Source organism: Apium graveolens, chromosome 2 (genome assembly GCF_009905375.1).
Source record: "Apium graveolens cultivar Ventura chromosome 2, ASM990537v1, whole genome shotgun sequence".
NCBI classification, from domain to species: domain Eukaryota; kingdom Viridiplantae; phylum Streptophyta; class Magnoliopsida; order Apiales; family Apiaceae; genus Apium; species Apium graveolens.
In genome coordinates, this window is record NC_133648.1 from 215,884,866 (window position 1) to 215,901,577 (window position 16,712).

At 37.9% G+C, this 16,712-nt stretch overlaps 1 non-coding gene across 1 annotated transcript; it reads right to left on the reverse strand.

The window, feature by feature from the left end:
• Positions 1-1,504: 1,504 nt before the first annotated feature.
• LOC141709654 (small nucleolar RNA R71) lies at positions 1,505-1,611 on the reverse strand. Its single transcript, XR_012570219.1, has one exon. It is a non-coding gene; the product is annotated as a small nucleolar RNA R71 (small nucleolar RNA).
• Between the last annotated feature and the right edge of the window lie 15,101 nt (positions 1,612-16,712).

The following is a 16,712-nucleotide window of genomic DNA, read 5'->3' on the forward strand; positions in this document are numbered from 1 at the left end:
TAAAAAGACGCTTTTAACAAGAAGGAGGCATGAGAGAGCAATAAAAAGACCTAGAGAGCATGAGACTGCTACAAAAAAGAAGACTTTTATTTTCTTTGATTTAGGCGATACTTGAATGCTCGTTTTTGATTTGTCTTTGAACCCTAGTACTCTTATATTATTTATTATCATGCTTTCATCATAACCAACGTTGATGTTGAGTCCGATTATGGGCTAATCATTATTGTGGGGTTCTAACAGATTTATTTATGGATTTCAATAGATAATTTGTTTCAATATCTTGGTGTGTGGTGATTGATTGATATCCTAGTACTGGTTGTGCTTATTCGTCTTATATGCGTAGCTAACATATAAGATAGCGTGTTAATCTCTATTGAAGTGAAAGTGAATATGGAGATTTAGAACTTGCCATGCTAGCATAGGTTCATGTATTTGTTATGCATGATTCGTAGGTAATTTTAACCATCTTACTTGCCCTATGTAATCAAGATTGATAACTTGCACATTAAACCGTTATGTTTTTAATTCTTATAGACATATAAAGACTAAGCATAATTGGTGTCTATTCAACTTCTATCTCTTTTGTGGATGCTTGGTAATAGGGTATTCGTACAACAAAAGTCGGCGTTTACTAGTTTCGTGTTATCTCATTAGTGTCATCACCATTACATGCTAAGGTTAAGAACAAAAAGGCTATTGAATGAAGTATTTAAAGAAGTTAGGATCTCATGTTTGTCATATATAGTAATTCAACCTCAATTCTCTTAGTTAATGTTATTTAGTATAATCTCTTAGTTTAATCAAAACCCAATTTGTTATTTGTCTTAGCATTGAGCGATAACCATACATTGTTGCATAGGTGCATAAATTGAACTTAACCTAAACCAGTCTCTGTTGGAACGAATCTGATTTATATCTTATACTACTTGCGAACGCGTATACTTGCGGGAATTTTAGCGCGTGTTTTCGCCCTAACAAGTTTTTGGCGCCGCTGCCGGGGATTCGGTGTTGTTAATTTTTAGTTTATGTGCTTGTCATCAGTGGTTGTTAAAGTTCACTGTGTCGGATTCTTATACTTTCATGGTTTACTTGTTGTTTTCAGGTACTCATTACTATGGGAGATCTAGCAGCACGAACGAAAGCCTTGATGGATTTTTCTCAATCCAAGATCAATGACATTCAATCTAGCATTGTCAGGCCAGCTATCACAGCTAATACCTTTAAGATCAAGCCTGGCATAATTCAATGGGTGCAGAATTCAATCCAGTTTGGGGGTTCTCCAACGTAAGACCCCAATATACACATTAGGGATTTCATTGAGATTTGTGACACCTTCACGTTCAACGGTGTTTCTGAAGATGTTGTGAAGCTGAGACTGTTCACATTCTCTCTGAGGGACAAGGCTAAGAGATGATTACACTCTCTACCAGCTGGATCGATTACTACTTAGGAAGATCTTGCTCAAAAGATTCTCACTAAATTCTTCCCTATGGCAAAAACAGCTGCAATCAGAAATGCTATTACTCAATTTGCGCAGCAATCGGAAGAATCTTTATATGAAGCTTGGGAGAGCTACAAGGAGATGCTTAGGAAGTGTCCTCATCATGGAATTCCTAATTGGATGATCATCAATTGTTTTTATAATAGGTTGGGAGCACAGTCAAGACCCATGCTCGACGCAGCATCAGGTGGAACATTATGGGAAAAGAGCTATAAGGAAGCCTATGATCTAATTGTACTAATGGCTGCTAATGAATATCAATATCCAACTCAGAGATTGCCACATGGAAAGGTAGCAGGAGTTCTTCAAGTGGATATATCTACGGCTATCACTGCTCAATTTAAGGAGTTGTCTATGAAGATCGATTCTCTGGATAACTATGGTGTTAATCAGATAACCAGTGTTTGTGAGGTGCAGGTTCGCATGCGACGGAGCAATGCGCTATATCTAGTGAATCAACTCAGTTTGTGAGCAACTTTCAGAGATCGTAGCAACCAGTTCCAAACACTTATTATCCTGACAACTTGAATCATCCTAACTTCAGATGGAGCAACAATCAAAATATGATGCAACAGCCGTTCTAGCAGTTTGGAAACAAGAAATTCAATCCTCCTGGTTTTCAGCAATAATTTGCACCAAGACAACAACTCTAACTTCAACAAAAAACTCATGATGCAGGTCAATCTTCGAATGAAAAATTTGAATTGGAGGAGTTGAGGCTTATGTGCAAAAACCAGGCTCTTATATGCCAAAGCCAGGCTATTTCTATCAAGACTCTGGAGAACCAGATAGGACAAATTGCTAACGCCTTATTGAATCGACTACCAGGAATGCTTTCTAGTGATATAGAAGTTCCAGGAAAGAGGGAAGTCGAAGAGCAGGTTAAGGAAATTACATTGAGGTCTGGGAAGGTTGCAAGCCCTAAAAAATCTCAAGTTCTAGAATCGGAAGTTTTAGCTAAGGAAGATGTGCAGAAGGAAGCAGAAGTGGAACCAAGGAAGACTACTGTTGAGCACACTCCTCCTAAGGGTAATGCAGGGGGAGAAACAGATCTATCCTCCACCTCCTATTCCTAAGAGGCTGCAGAAGAAAAAGCTGGATAAGTAATTTGAGAAGTTTCTGGAGGTGTTCAAGAAACTTCATATCAACATACCTTTTGCTGAAGCTCTTGAACAGATCCCTAGCTATGCGAGATTTATGAAAGGTATTCTCTCTCAGAAAGTGAAGCTCGATGACTTAGAGACCGTTGCTCTAATAGAGGAATGCAGTGTTGTGCTGCAACAGAAGTTGCCTCCGAAGCTTAAAGATCCTGGAAGCTTCACTATTCCTTGCACCATCAGAAACTTGTTGTTCGACAAGTGTTTATATGATTTGCGAGCTAGAATCATTCTGATGCCCTTATCTATCTTCAAGAAGCTTGGTCTACCTGATCCGAAGCCGACATATATGTCCTTGTAATTGGCTGATCGTTCTATTACATATCCACGAGGCATTGTGGAGGATGTGTTGGTCAAGGTGGACAAACTTATCTTTCCTGCTGACTTTGTAATTCTTGACTTTAAGGAGGATAAGAAGACTCCCATTATCTTGGGGAGACCATTCTTAGCTACTGACCGAACTATGATCGATGTGCAAAAAGGAGAGCTTACGATGAAGGTTCACTATCAAAAGGTCATTTTTAATGTGTTCAAGGCAATAAAGTTACCCACAGCTAAAAAGGAGTGCTTTAAAGTAGAGTGCGTAGACTCTGTTGTGAATTCGGAACTTGAGCAATTGCCAAAGTCAGAGACCTTATAGAGATCCTTAATGGGGAAATCAGTTATTGATGACAAGGAAGGAGCAGAGCAACTGCAGGTTTTAAATGCACCTTTGTGGAAGAGGAAGTTGGATATGCCATTCGATTCTCTTAGGTTAGCAGAGCTAAAAATTTCTCAGGAGCGTCTCGAGGCCTCTATTGAAGATGTTTCCACACTTGAGCTCAACCCACTACTAGATCACTTGAGTTATGCATTCTTAGGTGCATCCCCTGATAAGCGGTTGGGGTATATTTTTTATGATATAGAGAGTGGTCGGCCGGTTCCTCCCGTGCTTACATATGGTACCTCTCGTGCACCACAGACAGTTGATAGGTTTGGTATTGGTGATGCACAATATAGAAGGTTGATTCGGCGTATTGAGGCCATGCATGACATTCACCGTTGTTTTGCTGCAGATTTGACACAGGCTTTGGGCACTATTTTCCGAGCCACTGGTGTCGAGGTTGATTGGCCACCTGATCTTCCACCCGTAGAGGGTGATCTTTCTGACGACCATGTATGTCTGAAATTCTTATTATTGCCTTCAATGAAGATATTGAAAATTTTAAGTTTGGGGGTGATAATATAAGGATTAGTTTGTGTGTGTCCATATAGTTCATATAGATTCATGTTGCATATAGTTGTATTTTATTCATAGTGTTGCATGATTGTTCATATAGGACATATTTGTTTGTTTTTTATGTGATTTCATATAGTTGCATTTGCATGCATATTTAGCATGATCCCTTAAGATGAACTATTTCTGATTGATTGGTTGATGTTGATGTGAGTGTAGTGATGACGAATAGATGGATGTTTAAGTCTTAATAAATTGATTTGCATGCCAGAAACAAAAAATTTCACAAAGTCTTATTGAGTTACTTTTGATCTAGATCATGATCATACTTGTTTGTTGTTGAGATTTAATCACTTGGTTGTATTTAGAATTTGTGATATTCTCGTAATGACGTAAAAACGCTAATTTTTTTATCTGGAGAAAAACTTGATTTCATTGCCAATTGTTATAAGGCTAGGTGTCAAATGGCTAGTAGCTAGCTCATATTTTTATGAGTAGTCTAGGGTTGAATGAGATGGAACGAAACGCACTCATTCAGAAATTGTTGATAAAAAAAGAAAAAAAAAGAAAAAAAAGTATGTGTATATGCATAATTGATCAAGAGTGAGCTCTTTAATACTCGAGTTATTAAGTTCTAGGGGACTTTGTGCTTAGTGATCTAAGGCTTTTATAGTCTGGGATCCGCTAACCTAACGCTCGCTACATGGGTATTATTGCATAAGTCTTTTGGGACCTCATTCATTGCACGGTCAAATAAGCATTTATATTATGTGTTCAATAATAACGTGAATCCTTGTATAACTCTAGTAGGAAGGAGGTGTTGCGAGTCATTATGCATTTATCATCTATTCTAGTTATAAACTTGTGATTGTTTTGATGAAAGATAGGTTATGGTTATTGATTTAGTTTCGAGAGTATATCCGTTAAGCATCCACACACGCACGTTCTGGTTTGTGAGTTGATTTGTGAGATTTATTCGAACTCTGTTTTGAGTCATTGCATTCTTATAGCCATTCACTTGTTAGTTGGTTATGGTTATTCTGAGGGGATCGATTGCATTATCATTTAGTTGCATTCACGTAGTTGCATTCACGCATTAGGTTTGTTTTGTAGTTTTGAGTCTGTTTATGCTTAAGGACAAGCTTCGATTCAAATTTGGGGGAGTGATAAGTGGATTTTATATTTACTTGGAACGCTTCATTTCAGGCTTAAGTTGGTGTTTTGGACTCAAGTTGTTGGTATTTTTGATGTATTTTTGCGTTATTGCATTTCGGGCATCAGTTATATAAAGAAAGGAGCTTTTCAAGGAAATATGCTGAAAAGAGATCAGAATTGGAAGCCTAGGATATTCTCAAGTTTTATAGAATCTTGTTAGCTTCGCGTGGGAAGTTGAATCGCCTAATTCTGACGAGCAGAACTCAAGATATGGCCAAAAGAAGATTTGTCGGAAAAATTCCAGAATGTCAGCGCGGCCACGCCAGAAGGCAGCGCGCCCGCGCCGCTGAAACACTATTTCAGCGCGGCCGCACCCGAAGGCTGCACGGGCGCACCCGGTTTCTGCCCCATAATCCTGATTTTAGTCGAAATTGAAGATTTTGAGAGTCCTGGTCATCCTGGAGCCTATATATACCCATAAAAAGACGTTTTTAACAAGAAGGAGGCCTAAGAGAGCAATAAGAAGACCTAGAGAGCACGAGACGGCTACGGAAAAGAAGTCTTTTATTTTCTTTGATTTAGGCGATACTTAGATTCTCGTTTTTGATTTGTCTTTGAACCCTAGTACTCTTATATTGTTTATTATCATGCTTTCATCGGAACCCACGTTGATGATGAGTCCGATTATGGGCTAATCGTTATCTTGGGGTTCTAACGGATTTACATATGGATTTTAATAGTTAATTTGTTTCAACATCTTGGTGTGTGGTGATTGACTGATATCCTAGTATTGGTTGTGCTTATTTGTCTTACGTGCGTAACTAACATATAAGATAGCGTGTTAATCTCTATTGAAGTGTAAGTGAATATGGAGATTTAAAACTTGCCATGCTAGTATAGGTTCATGTATTTGTTATGCATGATTCGTAGGTAATTTTAACCATCTTACTTGCCCTATGTAATCACGATAGATAACTTGCACATTAAACCATTATGTTTTCAATTCTTATAGACATATAAGGACTAAGCATAATTGGTGTCTATTCAACTTCTATCTCTTTTGGGGATGCTTGGTAGTAGGGTATTCGTACAACGAAAGTTGGCGTTTACTAGTTTTGTGTTATCTGATTAGTGTCATCACCATTACATGCTAAGGTTAAGAACAAAAAGGCTATTGAATGAAGTAATTAATGAAGTTAGGATCCCATGTTTATCATATATAGTAATTCAACCTCAATTTTCTTAGTTAATGTTATTTAGTATAATCTCTTAGTTTAATCAAAACCCAATTTGTTATTTCTCTTAGAATTGAGTGATAACCATACATTGTTGCATAGGTGCATAAATTGAACTTAACCTAAACCAGTCTCTGTGGGAATGAATCTGATTTATATCTTATACTACTTGCAAACGCGTATACTTGCGTGATTTTAGTGCATGTGTTTGCCCTAACACCCTCCTGGGGAGTACGTTCGCAAGAATAAAACTCAAAGGAATTGATGGGGGCCCACACAAGTAGTGGAGCATGTGGTTTAATTCAATGCAAAGCGAAGAACCTTACCAGGGCTTGACCGCGGAGCTGTGGGTTACGATCTCTGTCATTTCCTCTTCGATCATTATCTCTTTTTTGGCCTCCAGCCTCTTCACCCTTCGTGAAGCGTCCGAACTTTCCTCTTCGGATCAAATACTCAATCTTATTCTTGATTTACCTACAATCATTGGTATCATGACCAACATCTTTATGATATCTAAAGTACTAGCTCTTGTCTCTTTTTTTGAGGTCTCCCCTTAGTGGCTTCGGCCATTTGAACTCTTCATCTTTCTCAATTTCCATAAGGATTAGGATCCTTGGAGCGTTCAACCTTGCATATTTAGTGAACCTTGGTTGCTGATTCTTCTTAAAAGAGGAGTCAGAGATTTTTCCAGGTCGAGGATACTTGTCCTTGGCATCAATACTCTTGATCCATCTTCCGCTTCTTATTGCCTGCGGGCTCATTACTCACCACCATCTTCTTCATACTTTCCTCCACCTTGATATACTGTTCGGCTCTATCCAGGAGTTACAACATGCTTTCAGGAGGGTGTTTGGCCTGGGACATCTTGAAGAACTCATCATTGGTCCCTTGATGTAGGGCTATCATAGCTACCTTGTCATCAAGATCTGGGACCTTCAATGCCTCCTTCATGAATTAGTTCAGGTAGTCTCTAAGGGACTTATTTGCTCCTTGGACTAAGCACATGAGAGAAGCAGAACTCTTCTCGTGTATTCTGCCACTGATAAATTGCTTGATAAAATCTTGGCTCAAATTTTTGAAAAATCCTATCGAGTTGGGGGGTAAACGACTATACCACCTTTGAACCATACCCGATAGGGTTTGAGAAAAGACCCGACACTTAATAGCATCGTTCACGGGCTATAGCAATAAGGCATTAGAGAATGTCCGTGCATGGTCAGTTGGGTCGCCACTACTATCATATGCTTTGATGGTGGATATCTAGAACTTCCTCGAGATGTGGGCATTCATTATCTCTTCGGTGAATGGTGGGTTCGAATCATCAGGATCTCCTAAGGGCATTAAATCACTTGGATCAGCCCTCGGGGCTACAGCCCTTCTTGGTGTTGGACCTTCCAGGTCTATGATAGGATGAAAATCCCTTTGCCTTGTTGTAGATGGAGATCTTGGTGTCAAGTGCATCTCTAGGTCATGCTTTAGCCTTTGGATCTCAGCTTCATTAGCCCTGATTCTCTCTTGTACATCTTGGGGAATCGTCCCTTGAGTGCTCCTGGACTATTGATGGCCACTAGGCATTGGCTCATTACCAGCACGTCTCCTCCTTAAAGCCACTTCATCTTCCGACGAATTAGAGTCTCTAGCGGAGTAGGGTCCAGAAAACTCTCAATTCTCATATATGGGAACCAAGCCACGGATGTATTGGGGCGTCAGCCCTTGTCCTTAACTTTGATTTGAGGGTCCATTTCCTCCAAACTCAGGGTATATAGGCATCTCGTAAGGTGGGTTGGTGGCGCCTGGGTTCACGATCATTGAGTACTCATACCCAAAAGGATGAGGGTTTATAGTTGGATGTAGTTGCTAAAATTGAGGATTGCTCCCTTGAGGAGCTAGGGAATTCTTCCCTTGGGGAGGATCTTGCATTGGAAGATTCGTCTCTTAAGGCTGGGCCTCGGATGCCCCTACAGAGGTTCCTCCCTGGGTGGTCGCATAACTTGAGTGCGGCGGTATCTCCACCACTGATGAGATTGTTCGTGATGGGATAGGATCGTTAGTTCCATTGTTGTTTCTGCTCCGTGTGAGTATCATGGTTGTTATTATTTTCCCACAGACGGTGCCAAATGCCGTGGAATAAAAACTAGGGTGCGTTAGTAATTAATGCCAGGGTTTGTGAGCTTCGGGCTTTAATGGTTGTTCTTGTCGTGGCGACTATCTGTCCTCATAAGATGCCTACGTATCTTTGTGTTATAGAGAATCAAGCAAAAAAAAACATAGTTCTAGGTTGAAGGGTAGAGCAATTTATAAAGAGATGAGCTTAGGGTTAGACTTGTGTGGGAGACTTGGTGGACAAGTCTCCTACTTAAATGGTAATTATGACTCCCGTTAAGGGAAGGAATTCTAGATTCTACCTAGTAGGAAATTGTGTCTGTGTTGGACACATGTCTATGTTCTTTTAGCCGTATTGGGCCAAGTCCATGAACAGCTCATGCTCGTGAACCTTGACGATCTCTGTTGGTGGGCCTTGACCGCTTGGGCCATCTTTAGTCTGTTACGAGCCTAGACCAACATGGTCTGTATTGGGCCCTAAACACGAATTTCAAGTGTAATTAATGTTACATTTAATGTGTCTTTAGGATGTATTTTTTATCAATATCACCTGATAAATTAATTTTTTTATGGCTGTTGACATTTGATAGAATTACGCGTGTTAAACTATCGACAGGGAAAGTACAATATTTAGTAAAAGTAACATTATTTTACAAGTAGAAAATATGAAATTTAGATTTCATATCATCTGGAGGGGTTTTAGGGGAGGGGGTTGGAGGTTTTTTCTTTTAAAATCTAACTAGGATTATTAACGATCAATGCTTTTATCGAAACCTAGAACCTAAGACAACGGACATATTCGTGACCTCTTACAACTTGAGGCAGTATAAAATATTAGACATTTTTCCAGTTCTTTGTGTTGCTTACAAGCTTGAGGCACTATAAAATATTATATGTTAGGTCACACAACACTATAGAAGGGGGTTGAATATAGTATTTATATAATCAAATCGACTTAGAACACAGATATGTAACAATAATCAAGTTTATTCAATATAATAAACTCTGTTACAGTAGGTTTAATCTACTCTCTCAGTGATGTATGATATCACTAAGAGCTGTTAGGGTTATAATGAATAATATTCTCGTGAATGATAACACATATAGTGTAAACCCTAATCTGTGTTTATATAATACACAGTTACAAGATAACTACTAATTGATATGATAATGATTCTGTTTCCTAGAATACATCAATCAAAGATTATCTACTACAGACCTATAGCTGTCCAATTCTTCATGCATATCTTTACTTGTTTAATCCAGATCTTCTCCTGTAAATCAGCTGCTTTCCTTATCTGAAGTGTACCCGTACTTAAGTCCTGATATAAATTTTGACGCCTTAAGTTCTGATAACTTCCTGTCTTCAATAAGTTCTGATTTCCAGTTAAGTTCTGATAATAAGTTCTGAAACTAAACAAATCAGATTAGACACGACATCACAAATATATCTAATAATCTCCCCCAACTTGTAAATTATGAAAAATATACAAGTTAACAAATTTGATGATGTCAAAAACATTTAAGTACAAATGCAATGAGATATTATTTTAAACAACTAAATACAACTTACAGTACATGTAGCTTTACCAATATCACTAGATCAATCTGAATCCATAGTGATTCCTTGTAAAGTCTGTTACCTGCTTGTCCTCAGCATTTCTCAGAACTTCAACTAACTGTATTTTGACTTGCATCAGTTCTTCATCTTCATTATCACCAATATGATAAATGGCTGCTCTGAGTGCAGGAATTGATGTTCTTTCAAGCCCATCTCCAAGTCTGTTAACTCTGGGATGTGAAGAGTCTTCATTATAGCATAGACACTTTCCCTTTAGAATTACTTCAATCTTGGCAGACTTCTTCTTCATAGAAACTTCCCTTCCATCATCTTCAGTGATTTTTGGAATGTATTCAGAAGCTTTTGCACCAGAAATTCTGAGAAGATATCTTATAGCCTTCAAAATGTAATCTGACCATCTTCTTTTAACATTATATTTTACTTCCAGAAGGTAGTGAATATGTTGAAGCTCTTTGACAGACTTCTTTAGCACATCAGAATCTGCTAGTCTGTAAGTTCTGCCATCATTGAGAAACAAGATCAATTTTTCTTTATCTTCTGATTCATCATGAGTATCCATGACAATTTGAGCAGACAACATTTTGTCAAGGTGCTTTTGTTTAATTTCTTCATATGGTTTGTCTGTTAAATTGAAAGGATCTCTGAGAGTAACTTCTACTCCTGTTTGTCTCTTTTCTTATTAGAACCTAACCCAGACTTGTCTTTAGCTTGTTTAGGTCTAACCCCAAAAGATACAAGCTGATTCAGCATTAGATTGGTCTTAGGTTCCACTGGAGTAGCTTTGTTCCATAGCAGCTTCTTTTTCTGATCAAGTGTTAAGCTGTCTATGTCAACTTGTGCCTTGTCAGAGATTGAAAGTGTTTTCTTCAAATCTTCAGATTTTCCAGCTTCAGGAGCATCTATTTGATTTGCAACTTCTTCATTATTTTCCAAAATCTAAGCTTCTTGACTCTGAACAACTTGAGCAATGTTAAAGGTTGTGTTGGCTTCTTCTGTCAGTTTCATTCTTTACAGAATTGGTTCAGGTACTTCTTCAATTGTAGCATCATTAAAAGCATTTGTGACTTGATAGCCAGAGTCTATCAGAGTTTGAGATATCTTCTGTTTCTGCTTCTTCATAGTTTCACCAACTTTGCCCTTTCCTTTATCTTTAGGATCAAGAGTAGTCTGAGACCTTGTCCTTGACCTTGTAGACTCTGAAGTAGAATTTTCTTTTATTACTATACCTTTCTCCTTAGGTTTGGGAGGCTTCTTTGCATTAGAAGCTTTAGGCTGTAGTTTTGACTTTTCAGCATAAATCTTGCTTCTTCTTCCCTAAGTTCCTCTAAATCTACTCCTGGATTATCCTTAAGGAGCAGTTTCTTTGCAAGTTCCTCATCTAAGGCTTGAATCTTAGGATCCTTGTAATAGAAGGTTGCCTTCTTTCCCTTGAACTTTAAGGTTTGCATGAATTTCTTCGAGTCTTGACTTCCGCCTTGAATGAGAACATCAGACTTTGTCACCAGAATTTGATTATCAGAACTTGATGTCAAAACTTAATCTTCAATTTCAGAACTTATGAGCAGCAAAGTTTGATCTGTAGCTGAAGTCTTCTTTCCTTCCTTATCACTCCTCAGAATAGTAGATTTATCAGAAATCTTACTATCAGGTACTTTCTTAATAGGAATTCTGCTAACTTACTTTCCTTGACTTTGATCTTTGCCCTTGTTAGGGTTTCCCTGGTCATCTTCAGAATCATCCTTTTTCTTCAGTGCCTTGCTAATTGAGCATTTGGACTTACTACCTTCTCCCCCTTTTTGGCATCATCTGTCAGGGGTAGAGAAAGAAGTAGTTCCACTGAAGATTGGATTTCATTGAGCTGTGTTTGTTGAGAGGCTTGATTCTGCAGCACTTCATTAATTTGACCTTGCTGCCTATCTTGTGCTAAAGCAATAGCATCAACTTTCTCTTGTATGGGTCTAATGAACCTCTTCTTGTCCAAGTCATTCATCAGGACAAGTTTGTCAGCTGTCTCCTTGAGACTGTCAATCTTCACTTGAGTCTTGGAGTGTAGACCTTGAAGAGTTTTAGTACTGAGAGCAGTGACTTAAGTTGTGTTTTGAAGTCAGAATTTATCAGCAACTCATCAGCTTTTACAACATGATCTGTCAGAACAGTTGGGCTGGGAATGAAGTCAGGTTCATTCCACTTCTTTGTCCATTCAACTCCTTTGTGAGTGTCCTCCCAAGGAACAGGAGCATCTTCTTCATCAAATTTAAACAGTGCCTCCTTGCCAAGAATTGGAGCATTGATTGGAGCACTTGCCGGAGCACTCTCTCCAGAACTTGATAAAATCTCATCATCTTCTGATAATACCAGAGTGTGTGTAACTAAAGGAGATTCTGGAGCAACTTCATCTGTTTCCAAATTATGATCTTCAGGTTCCAAATCCAGAATTGGTGTAGTAGGAATTTCAGCATTTAGTATTGGAGAAACAGGTGGAGTTGACTCTTTTGGTGGTGGTGCTTCCAGATACAAAATAGTTGGAATATTCAACCTGTGAATGTCAATTTCAGGACTTAACTCTAAATCTTGAACTGGGGCAGTTTCTTTGAATGGAGAGATAGGAGGTGTGATCACTGTGTCTTGAACAGTGTCTTCAGGTTGAGGTGGAGGTGGACCATATTCTTCTACAGCAGCTATCAAAGCTTCAATGACTGTAGGTTCTGATGAGATCAGAGATTCCTGATCTCCTTTCAAAGCTTCTTCAACATCTTCTGATTGAGTCTAGGCCATATGAACACCAGCTCTTTTCTTCAATCTGGACTTTGGTGGTGAAGGTGTTGCTTGAGCAGCATCAGAACTTGAAGGTCTTTTCCTTTTCAAAATCCCAGAACCCTCAGCTTCATTCTGTTTCTGAGGAGTTACATCTTCAGCTTCTAATGTCACAGGTTCTGATGCAGGAACCTGGACTTGTTCATTCTCATTAGATTCATCTCTCAGAATCAACTTTCTTCTTCTCCTTGGTGGAGATTTAGGCACAGAGATAGTTCTTTTGGATTTGGACCTAGATGGTGTAGAAGATTTCACAACTGGCACTTGTTTAGATGTACCAGAGTATGGTTTAGATTTGGACTTGAGAGGTGAGGTTCAGAAATTAGTTGCCGATGGTTGTGGTTGAGAGGATTGTGTTAGTTGAGTATTGGAAGGCTGGGTTGGTGGAGGTTGTGCTAGTGCAACATCAGAGAATATAGTAGTATAGGTGTTTGGGTCAAAATTGACTAGGATCTGTTTGACACTTTGTGGTATCTGAAGATGTCTAAGTACTGACCTCTTGTTATCAGCATATATTAAATCAATAAAAGCTCTCTTATGCAACTTAAATGGTGCTAGTGTTTCACTAAGCAGTTGAGGCTTATCAGGATAACAAAAGGTATAGATAAGTTGACAGAATCTAGCAAAGTAGACTATATACCTATCCTCATTCATTCTATCACCAATGAAACCTAGTATAGCAGATGCATAATCAAAATGAGTCTGATGAAAGAGTGCATACCCGATTTGTTGACTCATTATGGGAATGGCATCAAAGTTAGAACATTTGTTGGCAAATGTCTTTGTGATGCAGTCAAAGAAAAAGCTCCATTCCCTCCTGATGTAGGGTCTTTTCAATTGACCAAGCTTGGATAAACTGCTCTCATACCCAACACTAACCACCATCTCCTGAAGATCTGATTCCCCAGGTGCTAAGCTGTAAGTGCAGTTTTCTGGTAAATGGAGAGCCTTTCGAACTGTGGACAGAGTTACCACATACTCATCTTCTCCAACTGTAAACACAATACTTAGAGACCCAGTTTCTCCTCCATTGTCATATATTCCAGATTTCCAAACTCCAGCACCTGCTTCCCATAGATTATTGTGGGCTGTGTCAGAGCATACCCAATTTCGCTTTGGGCCAAGAAATCTTGGATGAAATGAAGTTCTGAAGGAACTGATGAAATGAAGTTCTGAAGGAACTGCATTCTTACTCAAGATTGCTAAGTAGTTGTTGGGAACAGACTTAGCACCATTAAAAATAACTTCTGTGGGTGCCATTTCTGTGTAAAATCAAGTGAAAATCGTGTGTTCGCAAGGTGTTTGATAAAATGCCTGTAAGAAAGTCCGTCAGAAAATAGAGAGAGAGAGAGAGAGAGAGAGAGAGTAAAAGAAATAAGTTATAAAGTAAGAGAGAAGGTAAAAGATTTGTATAATCTTTTATCTCTAATATTTATACTCTTTCCACTCAACGGCTCTTTTGGAAGTAAAATCGGCATAGTTACACCTATCACACAGTAAATAGTCAAGGCAGTAATTAGTGGGCACGGGAAATGTGCAGTAATTATTGCACACATGCATATGCAAAAATTAACACGCAACCCATTAATCAAATGATTATTATTGTTCTATTGCACTTAATTATTTTTTTGAGAAATATAATCGTAACAGTAAATACCAAAAATAAGTCAAGTAAATAAATAATGCCACGCAAGCATCAGGGTTTGCATCAGAACTTGACTATTATCAGAATTTAACAGTCATCAGAACATGGCTTCTGTACTCAAAAAGTGAATGACTGTTTCTGTATTTGTTCACACAAATACTGATTGGTTTCTTCAGAGTTTAATCATCAGAACATAATCAGAACTTGTCCTCAAAATTTATGCAAATAATACTGAACTGTTTATCAGAAACAACTTAATCACCACAGTAATTTTCATCATTCATATGGAGTGAAAGTGTGTGTATGTGCAAATGATCAGATAAAGATTAAAGTCTGATAAACTTCAGTATATCTTAGAAGTAAGGCATAACTAAGAAAAATGCTTAAAATTTGTCTTGAATTGTGAAGTCTACTGTAGAATAAAGTTATGCAAGAATCCACCTCAACTATTTGTGCTTATTTTATGCATCTTTTGAAATTCTTTTGACAAGGTCTTCTCAGTGTAAATGAGTTACAACTGCCATCAGAATTAATGTTTTTATCAGAATATTTCTCCAGTAATCAGAGAATGTGAAAAGTCTCCAAGAAAAATTAATTTGCTTTTTTAATGCATATAACTTAATACCAACAATGCATTTGGATCTTCCCTTTCACATAAAATACTCTAGATCTCAAAGGAGTACCTGATTTCAATTTTTTTAATTTTCTTCAGATAAGTGAGGCTTATCAAGCATGTAGTTCATCCTTAAGATTTACTGACATCAGAATTTGACAGATAAGAAGCAATAATCTAGTTTGTGACTTAGTGATAAGATACAGGAAGTAAATTGGACTAAGATCAAAATCAGAATTTGCTTATGTTATTGATTTCGACATAAATAACTAATTCAAACATGGGATACATAGTTTGTTAAAGACTACTAAGTCAGCATCTAACAAGATAATCCTCATTGGATTGAATAGTCACGGAACATTCAAAACACTTTCAGAGTTTATAAAATCACATCAGATAATAAGCAGTGTTTAAATATGTTACAATTTAAGCACAGATTACATTGAGATAGGAAAATCTGTAAACACTGATCATAAAGTCTAATGTATGAGAACAAAAATTAAACAGATTTTGAGAAATAACCTGAAACCATTCCAAGTTCATTTACCAGTCTTGTAAAAGTAGCTTCACATAGTGGTTTTGTGAAGATATCTGCTAGTTGTTGATCTGTTGGAATAAAATGTAATTCCACTGTACCTTTCATCACATGTTCCCTTATGAAATGGTACCTAATGCTGATGTGCTTTGTCATTGAGTGTTGAACTAGATTTCCTGTCATAGAAGTAGTACTTTGATTATCACAGTAAATAGGTATTTTAGAAAATTCTAACCCATAGTCCAGTAACTGATTCTTCATCCAAAGAATCTGTGCACAACAGCTTCCTGCAACAATATATTTTGCTTCTGCAGTTGATGTGGAAATTGATTTCCGTTTCTTGCTAAACTAAGAAATCCAATCTGCCTCCAAGAAATTGGCAGCTTCCACTAGTGTTTTTCCTGTCTATTTTGCATCCTGCAAAATCTGCATCTGAGTAACCTATTAGCTTAAAATCTGATTTTTTGGGATACCACAATCCCAAATCAGCAGTACCCTTAAGATACTTGAAAATTCTTTTTGCAGCTATAAGGTGAGGTTCTCTTGGATCTGCCTGAAATCTTGCACAAAGACAGGTAGCATACATGATATCAGGTCTACTTGCAGTCAAATATAAAAGTGAGCCAATCATACCTCTGTAGTTAGTAATATCTGCTGATGCTCTAGTGTCTTTATCTAACTTTGTGGCTGTGGCCATGGGAGTGGATGCAGTTGAACTGTCTTGCATTCCAAATTTCTTGAGTAAATTTCTGGTGTACTTGGATTGATTTATGAAAGTACCTTCTAAAGTTTGCTTGACTTGAAGTCCCAGAAAATAGCTAAGTTCTCCCATCATACTCATTTGATATCGTGACTGCATTAGCTTTGAAAACTTTTCACAGAGTTTGGCATTTGTAGAACCAAAAATGATATCATCACCATAAATTTGGACTAAAAGTAAGTCCTTGCCATGGTTGATATAGAACAGTGTTTTATCAATTGTGCCTCTGGTAAATCCACTTTACAGAAGAAATTGTGACAGGGTTTCATACCATGCTCTTGGAGCTTGCTTTAGGCCATAGAGTGCTTTATCAATTCTGTAGACATGATTAGAAAATTTTGGATCTACAAGAATTGGAGGTTGTTCAACATATACCTCTTCCTCTAATTATCCATT